Here is a 20,880-nt window from a genome sequence, read left to right on the forward strand (position 1 = left end):
TTCTCCATTAACTTAAGACACATACATTTTTTAGCAATTAAACAAATCATTTTATTTAATTCATTTATCATTTATTTACATCCTCTGTTAGCGGCGAAGGTCCATACGACAAGATTTGTAATCTCTTATAGAATAATCTTAAGTAACACATTACATTCTATAACCTCGAATTGAAATCGAAGTAGAGGCCTCGCTCGCTAACCGCTACACCAGAATGGAGAGTACAAAATGTGTTGGTTAGTGATTAGTCGTTTTTTTTTTTTTTTAGTTTTACGTCCAATTTCAGTACTAAGGCTAAGTAAGATCGGGATTGGTGAGGGATTAATTTACTCTTTCCAAGCATAATGAACAATTACCCTACCATGAACCGCAACACACAGCAAATAGTCGATTCCAGAAATTTTTTGTAGGTTGTGAAAATGTAGATCAGCCAAGGTCCGGTTATCCTAGGGTAACAGATTCTGAGGTTATACGATACCTCATTAAGAAAAATCCACCCACCAGCACTCGACGATTGTCAAATCAAATCTCAAGTCTAATGAAGTGCGTCACTCTCACAAAGTCGGGAAAACCATCAGGAACTGTCGATTGTGTTACATGAGTTAACTTAGCTAATGTCCAGAGGAGAGTAGGGATGCACCTAAAGCTGCTACAAAATCCAAGCAATATGCTTAATTTTTAACGGGTTATCACATGCGACGAAGAATGGATGTTTACCCGAATTCTGAATGTGCAAAAGATGTGGTTGATGAAGAGATAATTTCCATAACTGCTCGTCAAGCAGGGTCATTTCGAACATAAAATTATGTTCTACTACGAGTAGGTAACTCACTTTATGCTCATTCCTAACCGTCGTACCTACATATATTCCATACAATTAGGGCGAATGTATTCTGCACCAAGTCAAAAAATTCTACATTGGCGAACTAAAAGCGCAATTTGCTAAAAGAGAACAACAGCACAAAAAATTCATCTCGTAAAACGGAATGAAATTCAGGAATTTGTATAGCATCGGATTAATATCATACCCAGCATATAATCCCTACTTTGACCCTTCGGATTTCTACCTTTTCCGGCACATAGAACACTTTCTGAAATCACAATGCTTTACCGACCACCAGAATTTTGAATTGATAGTGAGTGACTTTTTTCCTTCTAACGTAAGAACAAGACGTGATATCGATGTGGAATCGAGAAACTGGAAGGAAAATGCCTGAAGACAGTCTAACATGAGTGACAGTTGTAACATATACAGGTACGTTGTGTACCCAGACATCGCATGAATTATAACTTATGTAGTATAGAATGATGGGAGCAATTCATCACAGCTGAACTTTCCTTTACAATACGGAGATAACATGAGAAAGGGACTATTGTTTAAAGTAGGAGGCATATTACAACTTCGGTTTCTTTTATTAGGACTTTGTAACCCTGTCAGGTAATGAATCTATGCTCAATAGTGTACAGAAAATATGACCATTAGCCACTTGTTATCGAATGGTAACAGCCCTCGATATGAACACTAAACAATTTGAGTAATTAAAATTGTTTAGTGTAAAATGATAATCGAAAAGACTAAAAAAATAAAAGTTTAAATGCTTGATAAAGAAAACAAGATGGTAAAATTCATGTTTAGGTTTAAAAAAAAAAGTAATTTTGACTGAGTGACTGATCAACTACTAGGACAATCTGCTCAACCTAGGAACTTGTAATTTAGAGAGACCTAAGGTATCATTAATCAAAGATAGAAAATTCGACGTGAATGAAATGAAATGAAATCTGAGTTTACGTCCCACGGTTATGCCGGTTAGGCTAAAGGAGACGGTGATGATGAGAGATGAGTGAAATGGTGGAATGAAGAAAGTGGGAGGAAACGGGAGAACCCCGAGAAAACCCACGAGCACGGTGTTTGTCCACCACAAAGTTCACTTGGCGGGGGCTGGGAAAAATTCGACGTGAAGGAAATGAGGGCGGATGAGGGTTACAGTTACAAGAAGGGTATATCTCTATCTTTTAACTAGTATATCATCCATAAATTATCCATTCTAAGGTAAACGACCCCTGAATCAAAGATTGAATTGAAAGCACAAAAGATTTATGTTGTGATGCTCTTTAACGATCAAAACATAGCAATTTCGGGAAATATACATGTCGATCAAAAACTAATGTATATACAATCTACTGTAGCTCCGTAATGGCGAGCCATAGGCAGATAAAGTTTGTAAGTAGAAGCATTTGTCCTTTGCTCTTTTAGAAATGCCTTTCGATAAATTATCTATTTGCTTCTCTATATTGAAGCTCTTTATAATCTGACTCGAGTAAGTATTCGTAAAATTTGTGAGGTTGGTCAATTTACCACTTTTTCATATATACAAGTGTTAACTGTTTCCTAGGCAGATGAGACGTCATTCGCCCAAACAGATAGAGGTCCGATGATGCTATATCGGTACTCCATGAAATTTTACAGAAGTTCGTCACATAAGTTCATCCTGATTTACCTCATCTCCTTTGTCAGAAGCAGTGTAACCCAAGGATCAGCTGTATCCCAATCGTTCGATTAACATAAAGACAGATCATTCTGATACTGCTAAATGAGATAATTGAGAAGAATAGAATTCTTGTCATAAGTAGGAATAAGGAACGGAGAAGCACTGAAAAAAGCGACCGACAACTGTACAAATTTTAGAAATGATAAGCAAAACAATGCATGGTCGCATAATTCAATTGAGTACCATTCTATAGAAAACAAACTGCAGAAAGTAGTGAACTTAAAATACCTAAAATAGAATATTTGCTAAATATTAGGAAAAAGATAATAATAATAATAATAATAATAATAATAATAATAATAATAATAATAATAATAATAATAATAATAATAATAATAATATGAAATTTTGTCGAAGGAATATACCATCACAACCATCCAAAGTGATGCAAAAAATTTGATATAGTCTACTTACTCTTACACCTGCAGCCAAAATAATTACTGAACGGTCTTAGATTAGTGGTCTAATTTCTTGAATTGCAATCTAGCAGTTCTTGGTTCAAATCCGGTGAACTATCTTAACTAAGGTTTCTTCTAATCTTTTCCTTCAGTTCCACCATGCGAATATAGAAATGGAAGTTTTTTAACCCTTTCACTGTGGAAGGCGACGGAAAAAAAATTCCCTAACCTGCGAATGTCGATTATAGCTATAGTCGACGTGTTAAAATTTGTCTGTATCTTGGTTTTGTCGATTGTAGTCGCCAAAGGTTTTCTGTGTGATTTCTATTGTTTATCGAAAACAATATAACACAAAAAAAATGAACGGTACAACTTTGGCGACTACTCTCGACAAAGCCAAGATACGGACAAACAAATTTTAACACGTCGACTATAGTCGACATTGGCATGTTAAGGAAATTTGGTTCTGTTGACAAAAGTCGACTTCCTCTGTGAAAGGGTTAAAGTAAGACATAGCTTTCACATTCTTTTCCTTCGTCAATATTGTTGTAATTGTTATTTCGGGATCAAAAGATATATTTCATTCAAACATTTTCTTGTAGGCGTTATATTTGGAGAACTACATGTAGTGTAGCCAAACCCAAACTATCACTTAACTCAGTATAATGTGCTTATTCCTTTAAAAAAAAATGTAAAACTAAATTTAGGAGCCGTTCAAAAATTTTATGGTATCTGATCCAAAAACTAATAATTGGCCAAGAACGCAATATTTTGATCCATTTTTTGATTATTCCTAAAATTGTTGTTATTAATGACCTCAATGTAAATTAGTAGACTGTATTCGAGAATAATAATAAACTAAATAATTTGTGTAAATAGTTAGAAAGTCGATTGTAACTAAGAGCAGGTGGGAAGAAAATAACTAACTAACTAACTAACTCTATGGCCTATGGAACCCGGAGGTTCAATGCCGCATTCACAAAAACTCTGCATTGACTTCTATCCTTAGCTAACTGCATCCAGTTTCTACTTTGTATTCCAATCTCTGCGAGATCCATCTTAATATTGTCCTCCCATCTGTGCCTAGGTCTTCCTAATGGTCGTTTTCCGATTGGTCTTCCAGTCAAGACTTTGAAAGCGTTTCTACTTTCTTCCATTCTAGCTACATGACCCGCCGCACCTAAGCCTCCTAGACTTGACGACCCTATCAATGTTGCGAAAACCATATAAATTATGTAGTTCCTCGTTATGAAGTTTCCGCCATTCCCCATTCCCGTTCCTCTTAGGTCCGAATATTCGTCTCAGGATCTTGTTCTTAAATACTTTCAGTCTATGTTCTTCCCTCAGAGTAAGTGACCATGTTTCGCAGCCATACAAAACAACAGGCATGATTATCGTTTTGTATATTTTAAGCTTCAAATTCTTTGACAGAATTCGCGACGACAAGAGATTTTGAACTGAATAATAATATGAATTCCCTGCTTTTAGTCGACATTTAATTTCTTCGTGAATATGATTTTTTTCTGTTAATATTGATCCTAGATATTTGAAACTATCCACTTTATCAAAAGTATTATTTAATATTTTAACGCATCCATAATTTGCCGTATTACGGTCCCGACGCACTTCCATGTATTTAGTTTTTTCTGCATTTACTTCTAAACCCATGTCCCTGTAAGTGTTTAATAAGATCTCTGCATTTCTTTCTATTGTTCTCCTAGCATCCCCTATTAAATTTACATCATCAGCATATGCCATAACCTGGTGAATACCGTTCAACTGTAGGCCCTGTTTGCTATCTTTGATTTTCCTTATATCGTATTCCAGAACGAAGTTAAATAATAATGGCGACAATACTGTAAGAATTATTTAGAATTAATAATACATATATCACTTCAATACACTCAAAAATAAATAAGGAAAGAAAGAAAGAAAGAAAGAAGACACACATATAAAATAGTCATAAGTGGAATATCGCAAAATTTGCAGCAGTAACAAGGAAATAGATATTTAAACGGCTGCCTGTTTAGTGAAATCGATCTCAGAAAGTATAACATCATAACATGTATATTTCTAAACATTATTACTCCTTCGTATGAACTAGACAAACCTTTCAATACAAAATGGCTACTAGTTATTTATCTCGATTGTTTACATTTAAAAATGAAAATTTCTCTTTTGAAGGACACTCAAAGGTTCCAGCGCAAATATTAGGTAATACTGAAAACAGTAGAATCAATTTCTGGAGCAAAATCAACCATATTATGAGAAGAATTTGACGGGAATGGAAGTTAATGTCATTAAAAAAGTCCCTACGTGACTGGGCCCATATTGAACAAATATTAAAAAGAAAAAACTTCGTGCACACAATTCCATTCCAAAATTAATCTGAAGACATGCTCCTTATAAGAGTAGTGGAACGTATCCTGTCACACCTGCTAACCCTCACAAACCTAGTGCAATTTGGGTTGCAGAGCACGTAGGTGTTTCAAGGTAATTGACTACATAAAGGTGATCATACATAAAATGCCAAGTGTGATAGTTCATAGGAACAGAAAATTGCATGTTAACTATAACTACAAAGTTCTTTTTTTTCGGAGAGGGAGTAAAAATAGAAATTCAAGTTCAGAAATGAAGGGAAATTGGAGGTTATTTTAAGCTTTCTTCAATTATTACTAACTCGTTGCTGTCCATTTATATTTCTCGTTCTTGTCTGAATGAATGGGCCAACTTACAGTGTTGCTAAATAGTACTTGACTTTTCAAATCTTACATAAAATATATACCTATTGAAGATGCGAAAAGGTAGACCTACCATTCTAAATGTTTTGAAGCATCTCATTACCAATATTGTTTCTCTGATACTTTATGAAGCACATATCCATATGTAATTACGTTGACGTGAACATGTTTCACAATATTAAACTACTCCTTACCTCTTCCACTGTTTCCTTCTGTTACTGCACACAGCACAGTCTTAGTGTTTGTTTCCCTTCCACCTTCATACGACGCTATATCTCACGGTTCAACACTTCCTCTTGATGGGCGACCCTCTTTCTGTTTTCCTTGTTACGCAAGTCACCAATAACCTGAGTTATGAGTATTTTTTTTCTCTAAACCTCTTGTGACTCATAGATTATATGTGTGATTGGTTTGATTCTAGAGTATAAAGTTGGAAACTGTTCATTACCACTGCTTCCCCCGCAAACCAAAGAAACCAAATAACACTCGACATTGGACGAAATTAACTGCAAAAAGCATGTCAAGTGTAACTCGACATCGAACTGGATTGAACAAAATTTGCTTTCAAGTTCCATTTCGCTTATTACCGCAAAGAATCCGGTGGACCACAAAGTGTCATATATGCAGGATGGACCATTTATTTTGATACACAATTGTAACTCTTAAACGAATATTCAAAAAAACTCTGATATCTTGTACCATGTAAATATCAGCAGGGGGGTAATGGGAGACATTGTTTGATATACCGTATGATATCACCAGTTAAACAGTGTTGCCCACACCAACACCAGCTTGTTGCATATTTCAAACCTTCTTGTTAAAACAACACTCACAATATCAATTTGTTATTCAGAGTTACAAAGAAAGGACGCTACAGTATCACAAGTATCCGAATTTTGGTTGCCTCTATAGCATCAATAACATTAATGAGACGGAGCGAGCGGAACGAACATCCAAAGTACTTCAGTGCCTAATAATGTGATCATGAAAATATAAGAGGTGGAAAATTTGACTTTTCTCTGAAGCTTTTATTTAGAAATCTGCTTGCATTAGTACCTTATCCAATAGCATAGACAGCTCTCAGTAAATATAAAAATAATATTGTTTATAGCAATTCGATATATGATAGTAAGCCCATTATATATATATATATATATGAGCAAAGCAAAGTAGTGCAGCGACCACAGAACCATTAGCCTGATTTCCCGCACTGGAAAGATAATTACACGCATGCTGAAGAGGTGTCTGGAAGGTAAGATAGATCAGAGATTAGAAGAAGATCAGTTTGGATTCCGGAAAGGAAAAAACACCAGAGATGCTATTGGATTGATGAGAATTATATCAGAAGGAATTCTTGATGTTAAAGAAGCGTTGTGTTTGTGCTTCATCGACTGGCGAAAAGCTTTCGTCCGAGTCAATTGGACGAAACTTTTGAAAATACTTAAAGGATCAGAGTCAACTAGAGAGACCGACGACTCATTCAAAACCTGTACACAGGACAACGAGTGAAGCTGAGCTTGAATAAAGGAGAAACCAATAGTGTGGAGATTGGAAGAGGAGTCAGACAAGGATGTAGCCCCAATTATTCAATATTCACAGTGAATGTTTAATGAAGGAAGCATTGATGGGAATTGGATATCTCAAGATTGGAGAGCAGATCATTATCAGATATGCTGATGATACGGTTATAATGGCTAAAACCGAAGGACTACAGGAGATGATTGACAAAATAGTTGACACTGGAAAATGTATGGAATGAAAAGTAACATCAAAAAGTCGAAAAACATGAGAATATCCCGTGAAAACATACTATTACGGATCAGAGTAGAACAAGGAGAACTTGAGGAGGTCGATAATTTCACGTATCTGCAAAGTATTTTGATGAGAGACGCTTACTGCACCAAAGAGATCAGGTCAAGAATTGCCATAGCTAAAGAAGCATTCAACAAGAAGAGATCACTCTTAACTAGCAGGCTCAATATTGGACTTAAGAAGAAGTTGGTCAAGTGCTACATGGAGCATTGGACTGTATGGTTCATTGACTTGAACATTACAGAAGTTAGAGAAGAAATATTTGGAGAGCTTTGAAATGTGGAGTTGGAGGAAGATGGACAAGATAAAATGGACAGAGAGAGCAACAAACGAAGATGTTTTAAAACGGATAGGAGAGAAGAGGACACTTCTGGCCATCATTCTTCGTAGAAAGGCCAATTGGATTGGACATATCTTGCGAAGAAATTGTCTTCTTCACACCGCTATAGAAGGAAAGGTGGAAGGGAGGCAAGGAATAGGAAGAAGAAGGGCACAGCTGACCGACGATTTGAAAGATAGGAGGAAATATTGGGAGTTAAAAGAGGAATCTGAAGATCGACAGAAGTGGAAGAAACATTTCCAGGACCACATCTAAAATTGAAAAAAAAAAATCCTCATTAGTCCCAGGACCTGCCCAAAAGGCAGAATACTTAATAATATGAATAAATTGAACATTCCGTTTAGGAGACAAATTATGGCACAAATTTCCGCCTTCATCCTCTCTCACGGAACTGAGTGATACACTACACAGAGGGAATTGTGAAACCTATTATATAAAACTAAAACTGACAACGTTCGATATCAAATCATGGGGAAAAGAATGAACCGATTAAAACCATTTATTCAATATAGTTATCACGTATCTCAAACGAGATTTTGTAAGTGCTTCTTTTATTAAAATGCACATCCCAAGGGCGAAACGGGGTAATACTATATGTAACACATTTGGAATCTACCGAACTCCTCAAACCTAGAAACATGAAACTCGGTATATATATATACTAGCCTTTGGCCAGCTGGGGGCTTCGCCCCCAGACCCCCGTATTTGCTCGGCCTACGGCCTCGCATGTCATATGTTCGTGCATTTATTCTTAATGTTTCCTTAAATCGGCCCATAATCCCCAGATCTCATATTTATCATCCTTTGCTCCTTAATACTCTGCTTAATAACTCACAGTTTATTTTTTTATATAGGAACCTTTGTTTTGTCAACCACAATTTATCGACTTATTATATAATGAATGGTGATGTTGGATTCTCATTTTCAGAGGTTTTTTTCTTATTTATAATTTTCAAAAAAGAAATCTGGGATTTTTGTTCGACCATAACTCTTGCAAATTTGTAAGACAAAGGTCGATTCTTTTTCTTGTAACTTTGTAGTATTTCCACACCACCCCTGTGGTATCCTGTTACACGCATACTCCTTTGAATGAAAGCTTTTGCTTCGTCATGTTTTTCGTATACTAAAAAAACTGGAACGTAAGTGGTATTTGTGTCTGGGAAGGTTCGTATCATAGTGTCAAAATGAAGTTCAATATGATTTATATTTGGACAGGCACCAAGCATTCTCCATAAAGAAGCTTAAAGGGATTTCTTTTTGCGTAGACTCTTATGTTACCATCAAGTATAAGTGAAAAGGAATTTTTGCAGCAGACATGTATCATACTCCGAAATGAAAGTCCAATGGTGTTGTTCCCTGGGTAATTCCATAGCTATCACTCACTAAAAGGAACTATCGTAGAAGTTGTGGGTATACAACATTCTTTACAAAAGCGGTTCCTTCAATTATTCTTTCAGACTGAACCAGTAATACAACTGAATCCCTTGATCGGACACGTCCAAGTGCGACGTACAGTTGGCCGTGAACGAATACGTCACTCAGAAGACGTCCCATATAAATAACATTGGAAAGATTTTTCAGTTCCCCATGAAACCACTTTACGGTTAGAATTTTTCATTTCTGATGATTCACTTCGGTAAAGCTAACGAAAACGTACAAGCATACCGAATTTGAAGTTTTTATTCCAATTCTAAGTACCTAAAACATGAGATTATAGGTCCAGAAAAAGTCTCATTTAAATAACATGGGAAAATTCTTCATCCTCTTTGGACCCCCTAAAAATTAAAAATATTCACTTTTGGCAATTTTCCTGTGGGTTTGTCCCGAAAAGCTATAATCATGTCAAATTTAATCATTGTAGCCCTGCAGGAAGTGCTCAATAATTTGAGGGTGTAAAAGATGTCCCATATAAATAACATTGGAAAGATTTTTCAGTTCCCTATAAAACCACTCTAAAGTTGGAATTTTTTACTTTTGGCAATTTTTCTGTCGGTTAGTCCTGGAAGGCTACAATCATGCCAAATTTCATCATTCTAATCTTGTCGGAAGTGTTTAAACATTTTGGGGTATAGAAGACATCCCATATAAATAACATTGGAAAGATTTTTCAGTTCCCCATGAAATCACTTTACGGTTAGAAATTTTCATTTCTGATGATTCACTTCGGTAAAGCTAACAAAAACGTACAAGCATACCGAATTTGAAGTTTTTATTCCAATTCTAAGTACCTAATACATGAGTTTATAGGTCCAGAAAAAGTCTCATTTAAATAACATGGAGAAATTCTTCATCCCCTCTTTAGACCCCCTAAAAATTAAAAATATTCACTTTTGGCAATTTTCCTGTGGGTTTGTCCCGAAAAGCTATAATCATGTCAAATTTAATCATTGTAGCCCTGCAGGAAGTGCTCAATAATTTGAGGGTGTAAAAGGTGTCCCATATAAATAACATGGGAAAGATTTTTCAGTTCCCTATAAAACCACTCTAAGGTCGGAATTTTTTACTTGTACTGATTTACTTAGGTAGTGCTAACGTAAATGTGTAACCATACCGAATTTCAAGTTTCTATTCCAATTCTAAGTACCTAAAACATGAGATTATAAGTTCAAAAAAAGGTCCATTTAATTAACATGGGAAAATTTTTCATCCCCTCTTTAGACCCCCTAAAAATTAAAAATATTCACTTTTGACAATTTTCCTGTGGGTTAGTTCCGGAAAGCTACAATCATGCCAAATTTAATCATTGTAGCCCTACAGGAAGTGCTCTATAATTTATGTCAGCTCATGTAGTTTTATATATAGTTAGGATATATATATATAGATATATACTTCATTAAGAATAAACGGACATCTCCAGCGTTCTTTTAACTTTTACTTTAAGGGTAAGCAAGGGAACATTTATATATATATATATATATATATATATATATATATATTATAAAAAATGGGGTATAATGCATGTGTGTATGTTTTAGCACAAGTCTGGAACGAATAGGAAAATTTCTGTAACTTAGCACACACACGACTCAAAATTTGAAAATAAATATTGTCAGTGTGAAGCCATCAAGATTGGAAGAATGTCTGTGTAACATTTGCAACAAGATTTACAGAGGCCTTTTTTGACTGTCAGAAGTTAGTCACAACATACCACCAAATCGAGAAAGTCTTCATATCATAGAATTCTTCAGAAGCAACTGTGCATGTATCCAGACAAGGTCTCAGGTTTTCATCAATTGCAAGGAAGATACTACTGTACAATACAATATTGTTTGCTTTTTCAAAACTATATCACAGAAACGTGAAAATATTCTGAATGTGACGTTCTTTATTAATAAGACATGTTTCCATCCCTCTAGTGAAGTGAATATTCAGAATTCAAGGTTGTTGAGTACACAATTGACTTGCACTCCACAAACAACTTCTTTAAGATCAGAAACTGTAGGTATAGTGCGCCATAACCCGTCATCGATTTGCAAGGACGATTTGTTTCAGCACTCGATAAATACGAAACGCTCCTTCCGCGATGAGCATCTCAGAGAGGCTGAAACTATAGGCGCTTGGTTATAGCACGTCAAAGTCACAGCGCACACAACCAAGGTATCTGTGCTTTACTCGAGGACATCTCGTCTGATCTCTTCAATCAGACTTTTGTCTTTGATGTTACCTCAAGCCAGATGTTTGTGAATATAATCCATAAGTGTTAATATGCCATTCTCACCGCAATATACAGCACATCCATCCGGAAATACACAACAATATCTCCTGTGACATGCAGTATCGTGTCCAGAGCTGTATGAAAGGTGATGATCAAACTTTGCTATATATTCTTTAGTCCCTGCGATCCCCACATAGCACAATACGTTAATATTTCCTCAACTACAGCTTTATTTCATGATTCTGGCTTTTTTCAATGGATCAGTGCACAATGACTGTTGAGACACACTCGAATTCCAATTTTATTTTTAATGCACATTTGTATGAATATTTATTTTCCACTAAACTGCCCGTTAAATCTGTATTTCAAACATTTTTTTTTACAAATTAGCCAAATTTGTCTCTGTAATAATTCTATAAACTTCACTGTGTTCTATAAACAGAAAGCATTCAAATAGGTTTGCAATAAATAGAACGGTAGAATGAATGAGTGACCTTTAGCAAATATTTCTAAAGGTTCTTCTTTAATTTTTTTTTTACAAAACAAACACACAGTAGATGATGAATTTATAATAAATATTAGATAAACAATATTAACAATGAACATTTAATGTTTGCGTAAATTCTGTTTAAAATATATTATTTACTAGCAGCGTTCACCCCGCTTCGCTGCGGTCACCCCGGAACGCAATAAACTTTGTTACTAAGATAATTTTTACTTTTTCGCTTTCAAGTGATATGATAAAAACCATAGAAGATTGCAGTAAATGTTAACATTATATCGCCTGTCATTTATGTTAACCCGCCCCGCTTCGCTGCGGTCACCCCCGAACGCAATAAACTTTGTTACTTAGATAATTTTTACTTTTTCGCTTTCAAGTGATATGATAAAAACCATTATAACGCCTGTCATTTATGTTAACTCGCCGAGTGACACGGTCATGCGGGTTGCATATACATACGTTTATTTTTATACCTATGATGAACTAATAAAGGATTTGTACGTAATGGACACCTGAATGGTCAATTATCTCAAGACACTGGTAATTGAAAATTAAAGTGATATGATAAAAACCATCTAGGGTCCAAATCCTAATAACCCCCCAAAAATAAAAGAAATTGGTTCAGCCGTATTAGCGTGATGAGCGGACAAAGGATTTGTACGTTCTCTTTTATATATATAGATTTTCAATTTGCAAAGCTCACAACAATGGTTTTCGGTAAACTCTCGTATTAAATAAAATTTATAATATTTCTGAAACTGACCAGTGAGGGTGAGAAGCGTCATTTCGAATATAATGCTTTTTATTATATATTAGAATACTTTATTTAAATTCAAATGTAATTCAGTTTAATGGAATCTTTTTACTGGTAAAAACAAACAAAAGCTCGCTTTAGCTCTATATGTTGTACAGACTACATTAAATAAAAGATACATGGGACAGTCGTATTCCAAATATGTAAAATTATGGTACTTGTTCCTAGATAAAATATACGAGGTGTTTTAAAATATATGGCTACATAATTAATACGTTAACTATATACTGTATATATATACGATTGTAAGTCAAAAGTTATTTACAATTTTAACATTTTAACATAACTTTTCTTACATGGTTCATACTGCCCTGTCTCCTCGTCTATTTTATTGTTATGGTGTTGTGCCCATACGATGAAATGTGTGCCCAATTCATCCATTTGTCTTCCTTTTGTTGCAGATAGATCGTGTCCCCTCCATTATAAGTTTGCACCAAAGAGGAACAATGAGCAGTGATCCGAATTTTTGTAGTTAGAAGGTGTATCAAGGTGCTATAACTAATTTCCAGACTATGTGCCACTTCAACGATAGTCTAACAGAACCATGTCACATGAACGCTTGTTGTCATCATTTGTGGTCATAGATGGTCGTCTGGCCCTTCCTCGTGCAACCATTTTTGATTTTTTTTTAAAAATTCATTCGTAAACATTCCGTTGCAGTTCCACTATTCTGCCGAAAGTCTTTGATGGATAGCAGGCCATGATACACCTGCCGACAGCGTATATGACGTGGAATTTGACTAAATACAAGAAGACTTTTGGTGTTTTTTTAATGTTACAAATTACCTCCCGAAGTATGTGCACATCTTTCTGTTACATTTCATTGTCATGATTTGAATTTCGATTCCAAGTTTCCACCCCTGTTACCTGTACAAGACACGGAATTCGACAACATTCAAGAGAAGTTTTTGCCTTCTTTTGATGTTAAGAATCACCTCCCGGAGTTTGTGCACATCTTTTAGGTTCACAATGTATATGGTTGATTTCCTTTAACAATAGTGTCACAAGGAGTATGTGTCTGTCACTGTTATGAGAAATCAGACAACAATTGATATTATACACCATGTAATAGTGTGTATTTCTTAGGTACATTGCACATGAATAAATAAATTAATTAATAATCGAGTACAGAATCATTGACAATGAATGTCATAGGCCTATCTTTAGTGCTATAAAATTTTCATTTTTCTTGATAATTGATAAATCTCCGTAACTATGCATGAAAAAAATATGCAATTTTCTCCATATGAATGTGATCTATCAAATTGTTATATATATATATATATATATATATATATATATATATATATATATATATATATATATATATAGGGTGTTTCAAATTAACACCGACAACGTTTGGGAGATGATTCCTTACAACCAAGATAAGATAAAACATATAGACAAGCTTCAGTGTAGAAATCCGTCATTTCAAAGTTAAAGGCTGTCGAGAACATGAGAAAATGAACTTTCAAGGTCCATAGCTTCAAAACTATAGGACCTACCATAGTCGGGTGAAGTTCAAGACTTCACTTAGGAACGCTATCCAAAAACACAAGTATTAGAATTCTGTGTTACTCCCGCAATAATTTTTATATAAGGACTTTGGCTATGGTCATATAATTTGAAGTGCTAACCAACTACCTCTGTAAAAAATGTTGCGGAAGTACTGCATTTTTCTGAAATATGGATATTTCGATAGGGCACATATTATAAATGTTCCTAAGTGAAGTCTTCACCTCCCAAACGTTGTCGGTATTGTTTTGAAACACCCTATATATATAATTTTGGTTTGTTCATAATTTTGGTCTAACATCTCATAACATACATTGCATAGTGATACCCTATTAATGCCATAAAGAAGAGAATGATTACTACTGTATACATCAAAATCAGTTTCATATTTAGATGGTGTGGGTAGTTTAAAGCATTCATTTGTTAAGTTTACCAAAAATTAGTTTCTCTCGATTTTCTAGACAAATATGCACGAAAATGTAGTCACTCGTATCATTTTGCACGGCATTACAAGATCTATGAACCGGTATATGTTTCACTTTCAGGCATTTCTCGGTTAATAGCAGTGTGATTTAACAAAAGTGTTGAAGTTTTATTCATAAATATTGAAATAAATATTAAAACATAAACAAATTACAGTGCACATTTCATGTTAGTATAAACCTGAAATTATAATATGTATTTCACTCGATTGAAATACCTACATTCCATTTCATCCATAACATTCCAATTCATGGTTCCTTTCTCTGACTAATCCTATGGCCTATGGAATACGAAGATTCAATGCCGCATTGGCAAAAAGTTTTTCATTGACTTTTGTCCTTAGCTAACTGGATCCAGTTTCTATTTTGCATTCATATTTCTGCGAGATTCATCTTATTATTGTCCGCCTAGGTCTTCATAAAGGCCTTTTTTCGATTGAATTTTCATTTAAAATCTTGAATGCATTCCTACTTTTCTACATTCTGTTTGACCTGCCCACCTGAGCTTCTACACTTAACGATCGTAACAAAGTTTAGCAAATGATATATATTATGGAATTCCTTGTTATGAAGTTTCAGCCATTTCTTAACTTCATTCCTTTTGGGTTCGAATATTCATCTCAGGATTTTATTTTCAAATAAATTCTGTCTGATTTCTTCCTTTCGCCTAAGTCGTCATGTATCTCAATCATACTGTACAACAGGCATAACTATCGTTTTATATATTTGACGACGACAGAATTTCCGAAGAGAATAAAAGTGGACTCAATAATAACACAAATTTCCTGCTTTCAAGCAACGTGTTATTTCCTGCTTTCTTCGTGGATATGATTTTGGTTTGTTAATATTGATTATAGACATTTGAAGGTACCCACTTTCATTGGATATTGCTAGCTAAGAATTCATGGGATTCATTATATTCTACTTTGTTGAAAGTATCACTTGATGCTTTAACAGATCCATAATTTGGAATATTACGGTCATGAGAAATTTCCATGTATTTATTATGTTTCTTATATACCTTATAAGCCCATGTTCTTACATTTAATATTTTTTCATTTCATTATACTGTTCTCATATCATCTTCTATCATATTGACATATTTTGTTGTCTTCTACATTCTTTATAGAACATGTAATGTATATGGGTATGGGACTCACACATTCTTCAATTTACAGCCTTAATTCGTGATGCGTGCAGATAATGCAGCTGACACTTGTCTCCGTCCTAAGGGCTTGGAACCAAAAGAATTATACTACAAAAGAGAATTAATACGAATTAATTGAACAGAATTAGTAATTGCGTCAATTTTCACAATCAAAAGAACAAACTCTTTTATAACTTAAAAAAACGTCAAAAGTGGAATTAATTCCTTTTCGCTGTCTCAAAGCATGTCAGAACATGAATTGACCAGTTACGTTCCATAGTTAAAGATGATAATCCCTGATCTGAGCATTCTAAAAGTATTCTATAATATTCACACTTTCCGGTTTTTGTCAGTGTCAAGTACTTTCCAGAAATCATTTTCTTGTGAATATTAATAAATTATTACTGTATCTATCCCACATTATTTTTGCGCAGAATGTTAAATAGTAAACATATATTAGGATAAAACTATGGCGTAGTATGATGTGATCTTATAGCTCATTAAGTGTTTTTCTCTGTTTTTTATGAAAACAAACAACGCAATCTTGTTTGGTTGACTACAAACTTAACGTCCCTTTCATACAGTGAGTTTCCATGATGCTTGGATCTACAACACAATATGGGATCCAAAGCACACGATCTCCCATTGGGAATTGAATTTGTTTGGGATTTGCCAAGCAAGAGTTGTCTGTTATGGATAGACTGCACAACAAATTGTAACTTTCTTCATGCTTCGTAAATGAGAAATACATTTTCTTATGGAAATGAGGATGCTGAGTACGAAAATAATATAAAAATGCTGAATTAGTTCGAGTTTAAGTCTGTGAGTGCATACAACAACCTGATATGTTACAATTAAAGCATTTTGAAATAAAGAGTGGCAAAGTTTTTGGGCTATAATACCTACACTTACTGTTTTGATAACTACATTTTGGTTTCAGTATTTAGTAAATGATCATAACATAACACCCATAAATCGCTGTCTGGTTATATGCGAAAATAGTACATTCACAATTATTGGAGAGGAAAATGGTACCTTCGACAGACAGCTCTTAGCGTGTATGAACCTGATATGTTACATGATGGTGACACTAGTCTCGATTGTCAAAAGTTTCTTCGTCTGCTAGCGTTTCTGTTTCGCTTTCTACGTTTATATCTCTTTCGGTATGTTGACCTGCAGAAAGCCGTAATTTCTTTGGCGGTGGATTGCCACGTTCAAATCGTTCTCAACCGGCTTTCTTTGCACTCAAGTAGAACATTTATATTAACCGCTCATAAATAACACTCCAAACAAACCATAAACGGCACGAATATAATGTGTATAGGACGGACTGTTGCCATCGCTAAACTTATACCGAAAATTTGTATATTTTGCTAATGCATCAATAACAAGTTATGTCAAGTCAAGTCATGTCATTAGCCGACTCAGAAAGAAAAGGTAGGATGTCTAGCAAGTGCTACTTTATCCAAGTGTTATTCAAATGTGTGTGTAGGATAAAATAGTGCAATAATGACCCGTCATTATGGTCCGCGTAGAGACTCTAAGTGTAACGGTGTATATGTGTGAAAACTTGTTTTTGGTTATGTAAGTGAGTGTGTACCTTTTTTATTATTGTATGTGTGAGAATAAAATAAAAAAAGGTACACACTCACTTATATAACCAAAAAAAGCACATTTGGTGATAGCGTATTTAATTGAAACCCCAACTAATCTTTAAAAACTAATTTCATATTCGTTATTAGCACTTTAAAATTAGTGAGAATTAGTTCAGAATCGCCGAAGCATTTTCGCTGGTGACCAGTGACATTTGTGATTTTGAAAGGACAACAAGGTAAATAAAAGTTATAGGAAAGAAAGCTCTTGACAAGTAGGAAAATACAAAGCAGTGAGAAATTAGGAAGGAGTATAGATACAAAACAAAATCCTAAACAAACAAACAAGTAGGATTTCCATTAGTCCAGAATATGATAGAAAGTGATATCTTGTTTCTGCGTCGTTTCACTAGGCATGAAATTGTACAATAAATAGAGAATTTGTCTGAACTCGAAGCATCGTATCTTAGTGAATTCCCTACCCCCATACACACATTACTTTTGTTTCTAGGTAAAGCATGAAAATAGCTGACATTTGTGTACAGCTTAATAATATCCAAATATCAAATTTTATGTCCCTAAACTTAAGGATTTCCGAGATATAAACATCTTCTTATAACCATTGTAAACTTCCCTTTTCTTCCTATGTCTTTTCTCATCTTATGGTGGTGGATACTGTAGACCGCAATCTCGTGATATTCCGTTACAGGGCTCAATTTAAACCGATTGGAGCGATTGTTTCGAATTTTAGCTTGCACCTAAGGGAGTCTTGCGCTAGAGTGTAATATGCTCTCGGTTGTTGAATACATATAAAAAATATACTGGAATGTACACTTTTCTTAACAATGTCAGTATCGATGGCATTTTCAGGAAGACTTTTTTTCAAATTGAAATTGATTGAATTTAAACGAGATCATCAACTAAGCAAGTACGTTTGAATTAGAAATTAGTAAATGGTTGCATCAGACAAGATTCTAAAAGACTTTTGTAGAGGAAAATGTACAAAAGTAAGTTTAATAAAAAGAAATAAAAACAATATGACTCATTTATACTTTATAAATGTTAATTGTCAGTACTTAGCTCCATAATTTGTTTCTATAAAGGTAACCATGAAAGTTCTGTCGCACTTTCACCCACCACCTTCGAACATCGATATGTCATCTAAGACGTGCCTGGAAGATCCAAAATAGTCCCCATCAGCATCGACGTCTTTCTACTAGCGTTATGGAAATCCATGAATTACATCGCGGCAGAACTTGGTGGGCCTTGAAGCGAAGAAGTTATCAAGTCATTTTGCATCTCTACTAGGGATTTAAACTGGAGTTCTCTAAGGTGATTGTTCAAGGAATAGAATAGGTGATAATCACACGGTACAATGTTCGAAAGTATGGTAAATATAATAGCGTTTCCCATCCAAGGCGTAGAATGGTGTCCTGGGTCATCCTAGCCACATGGGTTTTATCGTTGTCCTGTAACAGGAAGACCCCTTTGTAATTCAGAAGTGCTGGCTCCAGAGTTTTGATTATTTCTTGAACGCGGCTCAACTGCTGACAGTACACAGTTCCGTTGATGTTCTGACAAGTTGGTAGCAGTTACCGATACACAATGGCGGGAGCAGTCCACCAAACACACAGGAGAATCACCTTCTGGTGCAGTGCTGGTTTCGACGGTTTTGGAACCGGTTCATGGGATGCTAAACAATGATAGCGCCGTGGAGCTTCGTACAGGACCCACTTCCTATCACATGTCGATATCCTGTCCAGAAATGGCTCCTTCCTCAGATGAGACAGCAAAGTAACACAAGTGTCTGCTCACGTTGCCTTTTGGCCCCGAGTCGAATCATGTGGGACTTATCGACCCAACGTGTAGTGCTTCCCAGTTCCTCATATGTCTGACCACTGTTTGCCTCAATTGCTGCCTGAAGATCTATAGTTTGTACATGTATTGGTCTTGCGGCAGGAGGTGAGTCTTCGAATGTTTCGTTATAGTCTTTAAACTTGTTAAACCACCGCTGCGCTGTCCGCGTGGTCACGACACCCTTACCAAAGGTCTGGCATATCTTCCGTCCCGCTGCAGCAGCGTTTGGGCCCAGTTTGAACTCTACAGCATACATGCCCATATGACGCTCTTTCGAGGTCCCATGTTAACTCAGTACCTACGCAAGTTCGTGGTGTAACTGAACTGCCACAACCAGATAGTATGTTGTATATAGCCATACCAACAACTGATCACCTTATCTCCATTCGCATTCAAATCACGGTGTGAGTGCTAATAGAACACATACATCCTCAAAAAGCGACAAAACTTTCTTGGTTACTTTTATAATACTCTTATTTTCAAATTTTTCTAAAGAAATATAATTTTTTTTAATAAATAATTTCATATTCGTTTACACACTAGAATTGTGACAATGTACTTTTCTTACGTGATCGTTAGTTACTTGCAGGATTAGATGTATGAAATTTTGTATTGAAGTACAATTTTGTATTACATATAGAATCTTGTAGACCTGCGAAGTTAGCTGGGAATGTTTCCAATTGGGCCCAGCACCTCGTATGGTCGGCGGGCCGTAACTCCTGCGATTGCTCTCGTAGAAACGAGTTGCTGCCATCGATAGCTTTGGGTGGCTACGTGTATCCTGAAAGCTGGATGTTGTGTCCGGGTAATGAATCAAATTTCCAAAATGATAATGCTTCAAGTCTGATTACTCGAGCTGTTAGGGTTGCACACAAAACGAGATGAGACAAAATTTTTGTGACGAGATTCTAGACGAGACAGATCTCTTCCAATTGAAACAGATACATTTTTCGAGACGAGATATCTCTTTCACTACAAAATTTCGAGATGCGTCAGCCTTAATTCTTATCTCGTGGGCACTTTTAGGATCTGTTGAGCCTTTTCTTTCATGAGCATCCGGATGAATACAATATCCCACGTTCCACCGAATCACAAGACCTCAACATTATAGTATACCTATGATCAGTGCTGAAAATCCTAAAGCAGATATTTTTCTTTTATTCTCTGACGGAACTAACTACTGCACTACATATGAAATAGTACAAATATTCCTCTTAGCTAAATGTCAAGTTAATTCGTTTTCTCTTTAATCAGAAAAGGAACCATTACCTATGGTGCTCCAACTGCCTGACTATGTAATAACGAAAAGTAGTCATTATTGCCATTGTGAAAGATGTAAATAGTAAAATTTCCTGTCAAACATACATTATATTCCAGATCGTCCTTATTTTCTACAGACAGAATATTTGCTCCGTCTTTATATACTAGTTTTTTGGGACTATATACACTGTTTCAAAATGGCAACCTCAAATAATA

Source organism: Thermobia domestica, chromosome 7 (genome assembly GCF_964235325.1).
Source record: "Thermobia domestica chromosome 7, izTheDome1.hap1.1, whole genome shotgun sequence".
Taxonomy (NCBI): Eukaryota; Metazoa; Arthropoda; class Insecta; order Zygentoma; family Lepismatidae; genus Thermobia; species Thermobia domestica.